This window comes from Procambarus clarkii, chromosome 66 (assembly GCF_040958095.1).
Source record: "Procambarus clarkii isolate CNS0578487 chromosome 66, FALCON_Pclarkii_2.0, whole genome shotgun sequence".
In the NCBI taxonomy this organism is placed as follows: domain Eukaryota; kingdom Metazoa; phylum Arthropoda; class Malacostraca; order Decapoda; family Cambaridae; genus Procambarus; species Procambarus clarkii.
Genome location: NC_091215.1, coordinates 30,224,273 through 30,241,772, shown reverse-complemented (window position 1 = coordinate 30,241,772; position 17,500 = coordinate 30,224,273).

Below are 17,500 nucleotides of genomic sequence, written 5' to 3'. Positions count from 1 at the left end.
CACGCGTGTGTTGCATAGTCCGCACGTGGATTGCATTCAAGTGATTTCTCACTTAAATTGCCGCAGCGGAGGTTTAGTGTAAGTGCTGACGTGATCTGCATCGCTAATAGTTCCCGATCGAGTAGCACCTTCAGTTTATTCTTGTCAATTAGTGAAGGAAAAATATATAACAAAATATTAACACTAGCGGAGCAGCGCTCGACCGTGAAGTTAAGACTAAAAAAAATCACCCACCGTTAATATCTATCAGTCGGTTCAGCTTGGTTCAACTGGTAATATTAATTTAATTGGTCTGTGTGTATGACTTTATACGTTTAGCGTCAAACATTACAGCCCATCTTGGTCTCTGAATAGCTTCTCACAGATGTATTAAGGTGTAGCGTCTCATCAGCTTTACATCATCTAAGATTTGAATAATGTTATTTCCTATGTAAGGTCGCTTCCATAAATTTGGAACAGAATGGATCCCAGTGTTGACCCCTGTGGCACCCCTTGTATTCGACCTCCCGGCACAAGGATTTATCATCGCCATTGCGCTCTGTTTCCTACAGAGGGAGAGTACCCTCACCCACCTGAGGACTCTTAAACGATGCAGAGGAGGGATGGAGAGGGAGAGCACACGGAAAATGAACATAACAACATCACATTTGTGAGAGGGGTCTGGGGCCAGATTCACGAAGCAGTTACGCAAGGACTTACGAACCTGTACATCTTTTCTCAATCTTTGGAGGTCTTTGTTTACAATTATTAAAGAGTTAATGAGCTTCGAAGCACCAGGAGGCTGTTTATAACAATAACAACAGTTGATTGGGAAGTTTTCATGCTTGTAAACTGTGTAATAAATATAACTAAAACCGTCAAAGATTGAGGAAAGATGTACACGTTCGTAAGTGCTTGCGTAACTGCTTCGTGAATCTGGCCCAAGACCCCATGTACCCACCCTTCTCCCTCTTCTCACAATGGTACTTCCACGGATACCGAGGCCAACTGGTCTGCTGTCAGAATTACCAGAGAAAATAGCTTTAATTTCGTGTGTAATAAAATCGCCTCGGTCTGAATACAAAACTAATTGTTTTATTATGTATAGTAATGACACGATCGTAAAGCCTGAACAGGAATGGAGATTTTATGTTAATGGAATTTGTTACATGTTCATTTAGGTTCAGGGCGAGGGGATTTAGAGAAGGTAAGGAAATATAAAGAACCTCAACATTGGTAGAACAAGTGCAACGTGTGTATTAAAACATACGTAGAAAAGGAAATATATATAATAATATATATATAATGTATTTTTGCATCATAAAATATTCATTGTAAGTAGAATAACAGGGATCCCTCGTGGGATTATCGTGGTGAGATCAATTACGACGTTTAACAGGTAGGAAAACTGTGCAACTGTAACCAATAATGGGAACAGTAACAATACGGGCCACAGCTGCAACCAGTCTGGTCAGTGGCAACATTGACCTCAGTGAAGAGTTGGGGGGGGGATAAATCGTAGCAAAACACCAAGTCAATTGATCAGTCTTGCAATCAGATGCGATGCCCCTTTTACAACCACACGCACGCACGCACGCACACACACACGCACACACACACACACACACACACACACACACACACACACACACACACACACACACACACACACACACACACACACACACACACACGCAAAGATACACACACACACACACACACACACAGGCGGGACTAAAGAGTTAAATCTCAACCCCCACAAGCACAACTAGGTGAGTACGCGCGCGCTGAAATAATAGGGAAATAGGATAGGAGTCATGGCTATAAACAACCGACGGCTAGAAAGGCGGGGGCCAAGAGCTAATGCTCGATCCTGCAGGCACAGATAGGGTGAGTATAAACACACGCGTGCTACACCTACTACGGTTAGCTAAATGCTCAATGTATACAAGTATTGGATTTGATCTGAATTTCACGTGGAATAAGCAAGTCTTGTTTTTCTTAAATTACCATTTTTGTTTTTTTGCCACCTTAGTTTGTATTATGGGTCTTGTTTTACTTCATTACCTTGTTTTTCTAATAAACCGTCAGTTTTATTCGTGGAGGAAGATCTGAACCTTAAATTATTTCTGTAATTCTTTTTCTCTGCGTGTTAAAAGTTTTATATATATATATATATATATATATATATATATATATATATATATATATATATATATATATATATATATATATATATACTAGTTTTTCGTCTCTTGTTCACTGTCTAGAACCACTTCAGCAGGACACAAGAGGGCTCAGAATTATGCAAAATGTATATATATGTTGGCATTAAATATATTATAATAAAACCCGTATCTACTCAAACTTGTATTTTTTGTTTTTTTTGCATACTCTCTCTTGGTCTTCCCATGTTCGTAAAGCTCCTCCTCACTCACCCTCACCCCCTCCCCCACACACACCCTCACCCCCCTCCCCCTCACACACCCTCACCCCCCCTCCCCCTCACACACCCTCCCCCTCACACACCCGCACCCCCCTCCCCCTCACACACCCTCACCCCGTCCCCCCCCACACACACACCCTCACCCCCTCCCCCCCCCCCACACACACACCCTCACCCCCTCCCCCCCCACACACACACCCTCACCCCCTCCCCCCCCCACACACACACACCCTCACCCCCTCCCCCACACACACACCCTCGCCCCCCCCACACACACACACACCCTCACCCCCTCCCCCACACACACACACCCTCGCCCCCCTCCCCCACACTCTCCCTCGCCCCCTTCCCCCACCACTCTCCCTCAACCCCTCCCCCACACACACCCTCCCCCACACACCGTCACGACTCCACGCCACCAATGCCTGAAATCGGTTGCCAGCATAGTTCTCATGATGGAGTGAGACACAACGGCTCTCCATTGAATAATTCCAGACCTGATTGATCGTTGAGAGAGCAACAGGGGTGAGGGTGCACGCGCGCTTGTTTGCGAGGAAGGACAAGGGAAGAATTGGCAGTTATTGTTATCAGTTTTCAAGATGACTTAACAAATCTAAAGTTGGGGTTCGTGCAACCTTGGACGATCTATAAGAACTGATCAGGGTTTACGTTTTCTATGGTGTTGAGCAGCTAAGAGTTGATCTACTATAACATGCCATGTGTGAAGAACATGATGAGTGGTATGGGTGTTCTGGTTTATGTTATGCTATAGTACCGATGTCATCTAGGGTTCTTAAGTCTTCATCAATGTCTTCTCCTCTGTGTGTGTGTGTGTGTGTGTGTGTTAAAATTTTTTCTTTGGATACTTTCGACACGCTACGATTCTCTTCAGCAGGGCGTTGACTTGCTTCCCTTGTAACATCGTGACTATGAATCTCTTGCTGTACATCCCTGTACTGGTTACCGTCGGCGCTGCGCCCCCACACCCGCCAGAGCCAGGCGATATATTGATTACACCTCACGGGACCTGATTCCACCTAGCCCCACCCATACCTGGAGGCCACACCTCTGCCCTATCCCAGTGACCACACCCCTAGATACATACCTATTGAAGCTCTACACCCCTAGATACATACCTATTGGAGCTCTACACCCCCTAGATACATACCTATTGGAGCTCTACACCCCCTAGATACATACCTATTGGAGCTCTACACCCCCTAGATACATACCTATTGGAGCTCTACACCCCTCTTGCCCACACTCCCACCCTTAGTCCCACCCACACTCCCATCCATAACCCTGAAGTCCTACTCCACACTCCCACCTTTAATACCTTGCTCATACTACCGATAAAATATATGAAAAACCTTTAAAAGAATGTAAGAGCCTCTTAGGCTAAGAATGTTAAGCCTCCAAAAAACTGTAATATCTTCAACTTTCCTTCACCTGTAACCTACCCCCCCCCCCATCCCCCCAACAAACAAAAAATACACTAGATGGGACACCCGGCGGTTCCCGGGTCGACTTCAAAACGTTGCGCCATGTAAGTGGCTGAAGCCCCCAGAGTGCAAATCTGTCGAGAACATAAATTTTTTGCACGTCAAAATTCTAAATTCCGTAACTTAGATTTGAAAATAAAATTTTCAAATTAAAATTCCAAGATTGTATATAAACATGGCATAGAAATAGCTATTATTTGAAAGTGACACGAAATTCCGAAGTAGTCGTGTTGTTTGCAATCCCTAATCATTATAATGTTTTGTTATACAAAACAAACTACTGAAGTATACGAGTACAACACTGTCCTCGTGCAATGCAAGTTTATCATAATTGCAAATTATGATAAACGTACATTGCACGAGGCTGTCTTTGCTACACTTACCTCCATGAAGCACGTACTGTCGTTACGGAGGAAGTGCGAAGTGTTAATGGCCACGTAGTTGAAACGCCGAATCGAGAAACTAATTAATATTATATTATTAATATAATTGATAACGTTTAACACAGTGGCGAGTATCCACAGGTCATATACAACATAGTTCGTTGGCAATAGGACGGGGGCTGTGATTTAAAATATTAGATTTGAGAGTTCTCAGATCCATTCGCAATCTTAACATTAATTCTTTCCTCTGATTTGTTGGTTCAACTTGACAATTACTCTAGACTCCAGAAACACATGAGGATGGTATTAAAATGTAACCCATTAAACCCATTATAAATAATAATATTTGAGCTATGCAGGAAATGGAAACATTGCAACATCACGCATTTGGCTTGACAAGAAATGGAAGATAAAATACATCAATACATAAACCTATACACATACCAGGAAGGACAGGTGGAAGCACGGAGCAGTTTAAAATAAGAAAAGCTGGAATGTTTGGAAGGGGCGCCGGAAGGTTTAGAAGGAGCGCTGGAAGGTTTGGAAGAAGCCCTGGAAAGTTTGGAAGGAGCGCCGGAAGGTTTGGAAGGAGCGCTGGAAGGTTTGGAAGAAGCGCTGGAAGGTTTAGAAGGAGCGCTGGAAGGTTTGGAAGGAGCGCTGGAAGGTTTGGAAGATATGCTGGAGGTGCTGACGTCCGTTGAGTAAGAACAATGAAGCTCCTTCAGAGGGATGGGCGGGGGGGGGGGGGCTCCTACGCCCGGGCCAAACAAGCTTGTGAAAGTGTCGACTTGGAGCAGTAAATATTCATCCCGTGATTAAGGCGCAAGACAAGGTTGAATAAGGCAGTTTCCTTGGAGTGTAAGGGGGCGGGGGGAGGAGGCGGTTATCACGTGTAGCCCCCTGTTGTTCAGCTTTCAGTGATTAGCTCGTTTAAGGGCACTCTGGCGCTGCTGCTGCTTTAAAAAAATTTAGTATCTCGGATTACCGAGTTCAATTTCTCGAGGCTCAATAACTTTGGGTTGGGGTTGCGTTCTTGAAGCTCAGTTCATATCTTTCATCGTAACTCCGTTCTTAGACAAGGTTAAATTCATATTCATAAAATTGCCGACATACTTGAACTGCAATCCACGAGGCCCTTTAAGGAATATCAGCTTACATTATGGTTCATTAGCTCTGACGTAAGGATTCATAGCTTAGTTCATGGTTCAGTGGAGGTGATCACGGCACACCAGAAACCTTACACTCGGGAACTGAGAGTCATTGCATACTTATATCCTAGTTTATATGTATCCTGCGTGTTATCTGGTGATCCTCGCAGAGCCCGAATGGCTATTAGAATGGGACAGGTGTTCCTGTCCTTTCTGTAGGACAGCTTGGGCTGTAAATAGGGCTGTAAACATGTGCCCGCGACAAGAATGTGGATATATGAAGAGGGTGTCAAGTTGTCCCTGATAATTTACTCTTTTTACCCGTCACTGTTTCTTCCCCTCATACCAATTTCTTCACTAACTTTCCCTATACTGCCTCACTTTTATATATGTCCAAGCTGTATTATAACGTTTCTGACCTTACCCCCTTAATAATAACCCCTTTGCTATTTTCAAAATTTTATCACCTCTATCCCTATTACACAACCCATTTTCCAGCCTTTGTGTATCCTTGTGTTCCTGTCCACCTTAGTATCCTGAGTAGTATACCCCTGGTATCATATCATATTATACCTTCTGGTATAACCGGATATTTGTACCCATATATCCGGTTAATCCATTGCTCTTTATCCTAGTATCCTCTGCTTTTTGTGATTTTTATTACAGTTTTTTGTATTTCCGTATATTTTTGAGTTCATAGTCTTAAGAACAGATCTTAAAACAGTATTGCGAGTGATTGCTTTATGTGTTAGGCGAGGATTCGCCTTCGTCACCTCTGTAAAACAATATATTGTAATTTATTTATTTATTATAAACCTTTTGGTTTTGGAATAAGTTAACTAAATGTGTTTTTCTTGTTCGCAGGTAAGTTCCAGTGGTGGAAGCTGGCGATTGAACTTGTGGGCGAGTATTTTAATTTTATTTCTCTCGCTCAATCCCAAGCACATTGCTCTATCCATTTTCTTCCACCTCTATCCCTGTTCATCTACCACCACCTTGGAAAGCTATGCAGGTTCATTGGCCACAGAGGTCATGAGGGGCGGGGCGGGGAGGGGGGGGGGGAGGAGGTTGAGAGAGAGAAAAAAAGCCACCTTTTATACTTTGTCTTAGCTGTACTGGTTCCTGGGCCTGACCTCCAGCCAAGCCGCCAGCCTGCCATCCAGGCAGACAGCCAGATATTTAGCCATTAGTTAGTTTGATAACTAGCCAGTCACACTGTATCATATAGTTCTGATTTTCCATCACTGAAATGGCAAAATTTCCAAATGATTCTTCAGAACACTAACAAACTTAGCAGCCTCTGCCTCTGCAGTAAAGTAGTCTTGATCTGCATTCGCTAGTGTGCTCCAGCTGGACGGCAACGTAATAATATATATATATATATATATATATATATATATATATATATATATATCTCACTCTTTCTTGCAAATATATATAGCTGTTGAATATGACCGAAAGAGTAAGATTAATGATTCTAACACGAATCTTTTCAATATTTCTTATGTTTTTCTTCACTGTCGGAGGATGTTGAAAAATGTACTCTCCAAAGGTCATTTTCACGCTTTTATTTTTGGCCTGACACCTAGGGATGCATTCCGCACAGTCACTCCTTACATTCTCAAAGACTGTTGTTGTTGTTTTAGATTTAGCTACTCAGAACGTAATGTCCATGTAGCACGGGCTATGGTGAGCCCGTAATTAATCAAAAACTAATTTACCATGATTGATTGATTGATGAAGATTAAGCCACCCAAAAGGTGGCACGGGCATGAATAGCCCGTAAGTGGAGGCCTTTTTAAGCCATTACCAGTATCAAGAGCTGATACTGAAGATCTGTGGAGGTGCGAATGCACCCTGCATGACGGGAGATGTCTCCCTTGTGAATGTGTTAAGATGAAGATGAAGCTACCCAAAAGGTGGCACGGGCATGAATAGCTCGTAAGTGGTGGCCTTTTTGAGCCATCACCAGTATCAATAGATGATACTGGAGATCAGTGGAGGTGCGACTGCACCCAGCGTGACGGGAGATGTCTCCCGGACCAAGTGGTGACCAGATGGTGTATTTACCATGCTTTTGCACAGGCTTACATTCTCTTTGGATGAGGTGGTACAGAACAAGTGGATGAATGGTATAACATAGGCATATTTATAGGGTATTACATGCATCAACATAATACCCTATAACTATGCCTATGTTATACCATTCATCCACTTGTTCTGTGGATTCTGTGGATTTATAGGGTATTACATGCATCAACATAAGCTACAGGCTCACCATAGCCCGTGCTACATGGACACTTCGTTCTGAGTAGCTAAATCTGAAACAACAACATCAACATAACCAGCTTATGTTCCTATCTACTTGTGTTTCTAAGGCAGGGTCATTGGATCTTGTCTCTGCATTGGCTCAGGGTCTTGAAGTGGGTAGGATGTAATTATGTGTTAACTGATTGTTGATTGCTGGTCTTGACTTTATAATGTGTAAAGCCTCGCTGATGTCTAGAGCTCTGTTGTCATTATACCTGTCGATTATTTCAGTGTTGTTAGTTAAGATGTCTCTGATGATGGTCTGGTTGTGTGAGGAGGTTATGTACTCCTTGATGGAGCCCTGTTGCTTGTGCATTCTTAATCGCCTAAAGAGAGACGTTGTGGTCTTGCCTATATACTGAGATCTTTGGGGCTGACAGTCCCCAAGTGGGCATGTGAAGGCATAGACGACGTTGGTCTGTGTTAAGGCATTTTGTGTGGTGTCTGGAGAGTTCTTCATAAGTAGGTTGGCAGTCTTCTTGTTTTTGTAATATATTGTTAATCGTATCTTCTGATTGGTGTCTGTGGGGATAACGTTCCTATCAATAATATCATTCAGGACTCTTTTCCTCCATTTTGTAAGCCATGGAAAAGACGTTCCTGTAAAACAGTCTGATAGGGGCTACGGGTGTTGTGCTGGTTCCTTCCTCATGAGTTGCATGGCGTGTCACCTTTCTTTTAATGACATCTTCAACATAACCGTTCGAGAAGCCATTATTGACTAGGATCTGCCTTACTCGACATAGTTTTTCGTCGGCCTTCTTCCAACCAGAGCTGTGAGTGAGAATGAGAGCTCAGTTGACGTAGACGTTGACAACACTCTGCTTGTACCGGTCCAGGCAATCACTGTTAGCATTCAGGCACATTCCTATGTTCGCTTCCTTTGTGTAGATTGCAGTATGAAAACATCCATTCCTTTCCGCGACTGTTACATCTAGAAAGGGCAGCTTCCCATCACTCTCCATCTCGTAAGTGAAACGTAACACCGAACTCTGCTCAAATGTCTCCTTCAACTGCTGCAAACTCCCGACATCAGGTACCTGCATAAATATGTCATCATATTTGCAGTATATGGCAGGTTTTAAGTCTATGTCAACTAGGACCCTCCGCTCTGTGGAACCCATGTAAAAAAACGCGAACAGGACACCTAGAGGAGAACCCATGGCGACCCCCATCCACTTGTTTATTCATGTGTCCATCGGGGCTCAGGAAGGGTGCCTCTTTAGTGCAGGCTTCGAGTAATTTCCTCAGTATGCTCTCTGGTATGTCCAGAAGGTACAAGTCAAATTGCGATACACTTTGTCCATCATCGTCCCGATTGTTTCATCAACGAGAACGTTGGTAACCAGCAACTCCACATGCTGAGAAGTTCTCATCCCCATCGCCCATGCTCCCTGCAATAAGTCAACAAATTCCTTTGGAGATTTCAGGCTGAAAGAACAAGGCACATAAGGAGTCAGCAGACATTTGAATCGCTTAGCTAGTCTGTATGTGGGTGTGGGGTATCTGGCTGATGAGTGGCCAAAGTGGGTTTCCGGGTCTTGAGATTCCCATATATATAACCTGGTTTATATCCCTCAGTAACCTTAGACAGGTGGAGTCCAGACTTCTTGGCATTCACAGTTTCAATCAATCTGAACATATCCACAAGGGACCGTGACGAGGGTTCGAACCTTGACGTGACGAGGGTTCACGGCCCTTGTGGATTTGTTCATTTGATGCGTCACGCTATTGTGATTTCTGTGTGTAAGTTCAATCAATCTGTTTACCTTCGTTTTCAGTTCGGCTGTGGTATCCTTCGTGAACTTTTGGAATTTAGTTTGGTCGTTGAGGATGAAGCTCATTTTTGCCAGATATTCATCTTTTTTAGAATAACGTATATTGGCGACTTGTCACCTGAGGACTATCATCTTCCTGAGGACTCGTCTTCCCTGAGGACTATCTCCTTATTCTCACGAAGGCCTTTAGTTGCCGCCTTGAGCTCGGGGGACAGTGGTGCTTTTGTAGCTACCTCGAATCTTTCCTCCCTTTGTAACACGTTCCGCTTGCAAGGTATCTTTAGTGGTAACTCTCTTCTGCGTCTTGTGGTTGAATATGTCGTTCAATAGTATCTCCAACTCCACATTCCGGGCCATCTCACTTGGTCTTGACATAACGTGACAGTTTATTCCCAGATTTAAGAGTGATTTGGTCCTCAGTGAGGTTGATCCCAGAAGGTTTAAAAAGCAATCTCTATTTCGAGGAACTGCCATAGGTCCTCGACCTCGGGATGCCGAACATTCTGCATCTATTCGACCTCGAAAAGGTCTATTCAACCTCGAGATGCAGAAGAGAGTTCCCACTAAATACACCTTGCAAGCGGAACAATTCTTTGGCCTTGTATTTCCGTTCGATTCGCATGAGTTATGTAATGGGGTGCCGTGTTGTCGGGCTGTAGCTTTTGTTACGCCGCCGGTGTACTCCAGTGCTGTTCTCATTCTTCGTTCGTTTTGTCGGTGTCCTGGGTTTCTGTCTTTTGGTTATATATATATATATATATATATATATATATATATATATATATATATATATATATATATATATATATATATATATATATATATATATATATATATATCGTACCTAGTAGCCAGAACTCACTTCTCAGCCTACTATTCAAGGCCCGATTTGCCTAATAAGCCAAGTTTTCCTGAATTAATATATTTACTATAATTTTTTTCTTATGAAATGATAAAGCAACCCTTTTCTCTATGTATGAGGTCAATTTTTTTTTATTGGAGTTAAAATTAACGTAGATATATGACCGAACCTAACCAACCCTACCTAACCTAACCTAACCTATATTTATAGGTAAGGTTAGGTTAGGTAGCCAAAAAAAGCTAGGTTAGGTTAGGTTAGGTAGGTTAGGTAGACGAAAAAACATTAATTCATGAAAACTTGGCTTATTAGGCAAATCGGGCCTTGAATAGTAGGCTGAGAAGTGCGTTCTGGCTATTAGGTACGACATATATATATATATATATATATATATATATATATATATATATATATATATATATATATATATATATATATATATATGTATATATATATATATATATATATATATAGTGTGTGTGTGTGTGTGAGGGTACCACCTCTGGTGCCAATGTGGGGACCCATAACCTCGGAGAAGAAAATAAAAAGTATTCAGAGGAGACCTTGTGGTCTCTCACTGAACACTAATATTATCTTCTCCTACCACCCCCATTTCTTTTGTATTATATATATATATATATATATATATATATATATATATATATATATATATATATATATATATATATATATATTTCTTTGTTTTTTATTTTAATTTAATCTATCGTTGTTCAAATTTATTGAATTAATTTTGTCTCTGTTTGATGTAGTTGATTTGACGAAGTTTTCCGATACTGTTATCTTAAAACTTATCTATTTTGCAATTACCTTAATGGGAAGGGATTTGGAGTTATGCTTTTTGCCCTATATTTACTTAACTGGGTATTGAGACAGTGAGTGACTATTGTGAGGCTGTAGACTGCAGTATTCCCCGCCTCTCCGTATACTCTTTATCTCTACCCGCTATCAATCTTTTGTGTCGCGATTCCTCCCTCTTTTATCACCGTTCCCTCTCCCCCTCTCTCTCCTCCTACGTCATTCACTTTTTTTAATTACCTACCCGCTTGGGCCGAGCACAAATGTCTTAAGGCGCGGAGGTTTAACTGGACAACTTTTACGGCCCCAAGAGTCATATAATCGTATTTTTAAGCGGACCCAACTTTAATTTCTTAGCGGAATGTCTGCATGTTCGTGTACACTTGCGCGTGGGCGTGCGTCTCGTCTTCCCTTGATGCATAAAGCACTAGAGATTTAGGGGTGAAAGATGGATGAAGGTAATGACTCAGCCTGACAACTGTGGCCACTTCGAAAGCAGTTAACTATTGTTGTGTTAATGAGCAATTCGTCAAAAGATGAAATAGCAAGAATTGAGTTACAGCGGGATTGTTTGGTTGTTTTAAAAACCGGCTCAAAATCTTGTCAGATACGTAGTAGGGTTTAACATTGTCTTAAGAGCGAGTGGGCGGTGTGGAGACCAAGAAAAGGGCGTGTCACAGTCGGGTGATTCTTGGAGAGGGCGTGTCGCAGTCGGGTCATTCTTGGAGAGGTCGTGTCGCAGTCGGGTCATTCTTGGAGAGGGCGTGTCGCAGTCGGGTCATTCTTGGAGAGGGCGTGTCGAAGTCGGGTCATTCTTGGAGAGGGCGTGTCGCAGTCGGATCATTCTTGGAGAGGGCGTGTCGCAGTCGGGTCATTCTTGGAGAGGGCGTGTCGAAGTCGGGTCATTCTTGGAGAGGGCGTGTCGCAGTCGGATCATTCTTGGAGAGGGCGTGTCGAAGTCGGGTCATTCTTGGAGAGGGCGTGTCGCAGTCGGGTCATTCTTGGAGAGGGCGTGTCACAGTCGGGTGATTTATAAATTTCATGATGGTAAATCATGCAATTATTGGAAGGATTGAGAGGCGACATTGTCACTCGCTTCGTTAATGTCTGGCATATATAAACAATATTTACACCTGAATTTGTGCTCACTGGCGTTTATTAATTTGTTACCAAGTTTTATGTGGTCACGTATTGAGATAGAAATGAAGTGTTGATTGCCTCTTTAAATGTTATTTATTTTTATTTATAAAATAAACACAGCATATACAAAATAGGGACTATAAAGAACAGACAGAGGACATGAAACAGACATGAAGGGTAAAACCAAATAACACATAGCCTTGAACCATGTACAGGACACAAAATAAACAGACAAATGGGAAGAAAGCAAGAAGATCAGAAAGGAACACAGAAAAGTTCGAAACAATCCAATACTTAGTACATGAAAAGCACATTATACACGTAAACACACAAACACACACAGACCTGGAAATACAAATCAGACCCACACACACACAGCAAGCCAGAAGGGCCACACATAACCCAACGCACACAAACACAACCGGAACACGCAGGAACTGGGAACACAAACCCGAACCACACACACGCACGCACGCAACCACCCACCTCACACCCACACACAGACACAAACACCGCAACACATAGGAAACAGGTGCAACAGGAGCAAATCACTCATAATCAAAACCCTCATTCTTGTGAGGGTAATCAATCATCGGATACGTTTTAACATAAGCATCCCAAACTAGCCACTTCCTCTTGGTAGGGCGGACATCCCCACGACGCCGTGAACTACATGAAATCCGGAACCACTATATCAGGCGGAAACCCAGGCGGAGGCGGTCGCCCCCGAGCAGAGGACATTGAGGACGAAGGTAGAGGCTGGAGAGGCGGCAAGACCGCCGCCTACGAAACAGTGGGCGGGGGCACGGTACCCGCCGGACGAGCTTCTTCAGGACCACTACCAATCCACTATTCTCACCAGAATCGACGGCATGGGAACCACCTCCCACGATGATCCGGAACAATTGGACACGGGCGAGGCACCCAAAGCAGGAACCAAGGGCCCTGCACCGGCCTCCACCCTAACAACAGGGTCCACATCCCACACCAGGGTCTAAGCCACCCGCCGGAGCCACATCAGCACCCTACATATCAACCTCGCACTCCACAGAGGAAGAGCCCTCAGAGTCCTTATCAACACATTCCGCAGCCCACTCAGGAGAAGGCGACACACTCCTATCCGTCTGAGAACGCTTGGAGACAGGTCGTCGGTCGTCGGAGCCGTCGCCTCCAGCAGGAGGCACCCAAGAAGAGCCGTCGGCAGTCTGCCTCACGGCGGGGCAAGCACGACCCCGTAGGACATCATCCTCGACGACATGGGGCACGAGGCTACAGTCCACATGGGAGACCGGGAACCGGAGACAGGGCAGGTGGAGCTGGCGGATGGAAAGGGGCCAGCACAGGCGAGGAAGCTTGCGGAGATGCACGCTCCTGCAGAGGAGAAGAATCTGGTAGAGGTGAGGGAGCCTGCTGAAGCGAAGAGGCCGACTGTGGGGGTGGGACCCCACACACACCACCACCCCGTTACGCACACAACCACCCGTACTCACGGGCACACAAGCCGAGGAACCTGGTAACACCAACGGGTCAGCAGATGGTGGGGGAAGCCTCTCCATCCACACCATCACAAGGCGACAGGTCATGCGCCGCCAATGGGGAAAAATCCTCCTCCCTAAACAAGTTCACAGGTGCAGCCGCTACTCCAGTACAGGCCGCCGCTTGGTTCCCCTCAAGGCCACAACGAAAACATGTCTTGGGCTGCCGTGCATAAAAGGCACGCAAGGTGTAGTCCATCAACGTAACAGTAGACGGAACAGGCGACTTGAGACGCAGGGCGAGGGTCCGGGTACCACACGAGACTCCTCGCCACCTGCTGGAAGAGACGTTATTCAACCGTAGGGAAACCACGGTCCCAAAGTTCCCAAAATAACATGGATGCAAGTCTTCAGTAAATTCAAACGGGACCCCATGCAGCGCCACATACGTGAGGGCGCAGCAGCGGTCCGAGACAGTGACGGTACCACCGTCACCTGGGAGGGTAAACAAACGCCCATCATACCGGGCCACGAAGTCACGATAGACAGCCGGGGAGTGGAACTTGACAAGTGCTCGGTGGGTCGTTAGCAGCTGTATACCAAATACATCAGACACTCGAACGCGAAACATATCCAACAGAATGACTTCCACTGCAAGATAAGTCGCTCTGCCAGAGAACTCCAGACCTATAGTCTCCGTACGGCGAATAGGGAAGAGGGGGGGTTACCCATGGCGCCGACGCAAAACAGCCGGAGGGATGCGCCCCCGGGCTGACAGTGCACCGGACACACAAAAGTCGGGGCAGCGCCGAGAGAGGCGCTCACCACACACCCTCACACGGCGACCTCTGGCGACCGACCAGAATATTATTTGTTCACGTGTGTTTCTTTGCAGCAACATCCGGCTCTTTCTGTGCACCTTGTCCTCAGGGGGTTTGTGGACAAATGAGCCAGCTTCTAGTGGATCATCACGTTGGTTGGCGTCTGGAAAGGAGATGATACCAGGGTTTATATAGGTGCCTTAATGGAGACTGGATAGGATGTTCATATGTATTTACTATTTGTGTCTGCAGAATCGAGCTATTAGCTCTTGGGCCCTGCCTTTCTAACCAATCTATTTTTCCTCTCTTATATCTACAGTAGTAGATATAATAGAGGACCAACGACCTTACCCCCAAGGCGCATGCATACGACCTTACCCCCAGTGCGCATGCATACGACCTTACCCCCAGGGCGCATGCATACGACCTTATCCCCAGGGCGCATGCATACGACCTTACCCCCAGTGCGCATGCATACGACCTTACCCCCAGGGCGCATGCATACGACCTTATCCCCAGGGCACATGCCTACGAATTCCCCGCCCCTCAGATCGTAGGCAGTGCTCGCAACCTTGCCTCTGCTTGCGGTGGTAATCGACATCCTAATGAGTTCTCTCACAACATATATGAGCGTGTTTAAGTCGTGAAGTCTGGACCTATTCATCGTTCTGAAGTTTAAATTTCTTCATAATTACTATTTTTTCAGATTTTACACACTGGTCATTATCAAAGAATTTTAATGAAAAACCCAGGTAGTGGGTCAGGAATGACTTCCCTATCTGGTAGTTACAACAACACTTTCTCGTGCTCTTATTAAGTGTTATTACTTATGTTAACAACCTGCTGTTATGAATATTACTAATATTACAGCAATCATACCCCAGTCTCTGATCTGCATATCTGTTGCAAGATTTATATGAAATACAGATGAGAACCTGCGAAAATCCTGCTGATAAGAGAAAACATGTTAAAGTGTATGTAATGAGTGTCAGTGACTGATGTGTTAAATCTTAACATTAAATATCACAGCAAGAAAATTATATCAGTCCATCCTCTACAGTTGCCACAACGGGCAGAAAATGATGTACAATCAAACTTAACCCAACCCATCCTATTTCCAGCCCGTCCTCATAAGGTTTCCCAACGTCAAGAAACTCTCGTACTAAAGCGTCGTACTGTCGTACTCTTAACCTACCAGAGGACCGAAGGATTAGTTGTGGACATCAGAATATGAAACGTTCATGGTGGCAGCGGCGTGGAATGTCTCTTAATTTCCCGCACCAATACACACATTTTACCGACAAGATCCTAATATAGTTTCGTCGGTAGTCTAACACAATATAATGTGGAATGAAATCTTGTAAACACATCAAGCTTGAACATTTTGGGTATCGTCCAGTGACAAATGTTCCCTCGGCGACTGGCTAGGCAAGACTGAGGCAGCTTTGGGAGGGGGGGGGGGTGTGCAGCAGTGTGCTCCAGGCATCCTAACTTTCTTTTCCTGAAGACTACGCAATTGTTCAGTCGATGGGGCTTCGGCCTCACACACGTGGGGACCACGGTTCGAGTCCCCTAAAGCCCATGTGAATGGAATTTCTTTTCCTGATTTCACTGAACTTCTCCAAACGTAAGTTTACTAACAGGGGCACTCAAGGCCCTGGTAGTAAATTTTGAGTTTGCCTTAGTCAACTCTCCAATTTAAATGATTGACTTTAATATTTGGTATTTTCTCATAACGGATTCAGTTTCATGGCGAATGAAACAAAAAAAAAGTCATTTTGCTGTTAATAAGACACCAAATAATTATTAGGGAAACCAGTTATATATTTCACGTCTCTTTTAATTGTCTTAAATTATATTTATCTACCATACACAGGTGTAAGAATTAGAAACTCCCTAACTTTAAATAATTGACAAAAGTTAGTAAGTTGACCAGACCACACACGAGAAGGTGAAGGGACGACGACGTTTCGGTCCGTCCTGGACCATTCTCAAAGGTTAGTAAGATGCTCTGACCTCCTGCCAGCTCTGTTTTTTTTTTTAGCAGGCTGTCAAATGGCATCATGATGTCATCATAATGCCATCTCTTGTAACGTGTAACAATAGCTCGCGGTATTAAACACTACACACAGAATACCAAGAGTGCATGCCAAGATGAACAAGGCCAGCTTTTTGAATGGCTAGTAGCCTTGGAATAAAGTGCTAAAGCTAACCCTCTGGTAGACGTTGTTAGGTAATCAGATCAGTCAACACCACTGGCAGTGTCTCCCAGCACCTGTAGTTAACCTATAATTAGTTTGCTACTCTGCATAGGCGGTTGGGAGCCAGGCTTGTTTGGTGATATCTTGATATATAAGGCTGTAGCCAATTGATTGACTGACACGGGAGACGTCTCCAGTCACGTAGGGTGCAGTCGCACCTCCACAGATCTCCAGTATCAGCTCTTGATACTGGTAATGGCTCAAAAGGGCCACCACTTACGGGCTATTCATGCCCGTGCCATCTTTTGGGTGGCTTAATCTTCATCATCATGATTGACTGATGATTAAGCCACCCAAGAGGTGGCACGGGCATGAATAGCCCGTAAGTGGTAAATTTTTTGGAGTGAATGTGATCTTTGGTCGTGAAAAATTGACAGTGATGAGGCTGTAGCCTGCAGTGACTTGCATTTACGGGCTCTTCATGCCCGTGCCACCTCTTGACTCGCTTAATCTTCATCAACCAGTGGCTTGAAGGCTAACATATCCAGAACACCCCGGCCGACCCGGCTCTTCTTGCAGGAACCTGTCCCGATTGCGTCTTGAAATGTTCAGTGTTCTCTAACTATACCAATGGCGCTCCCA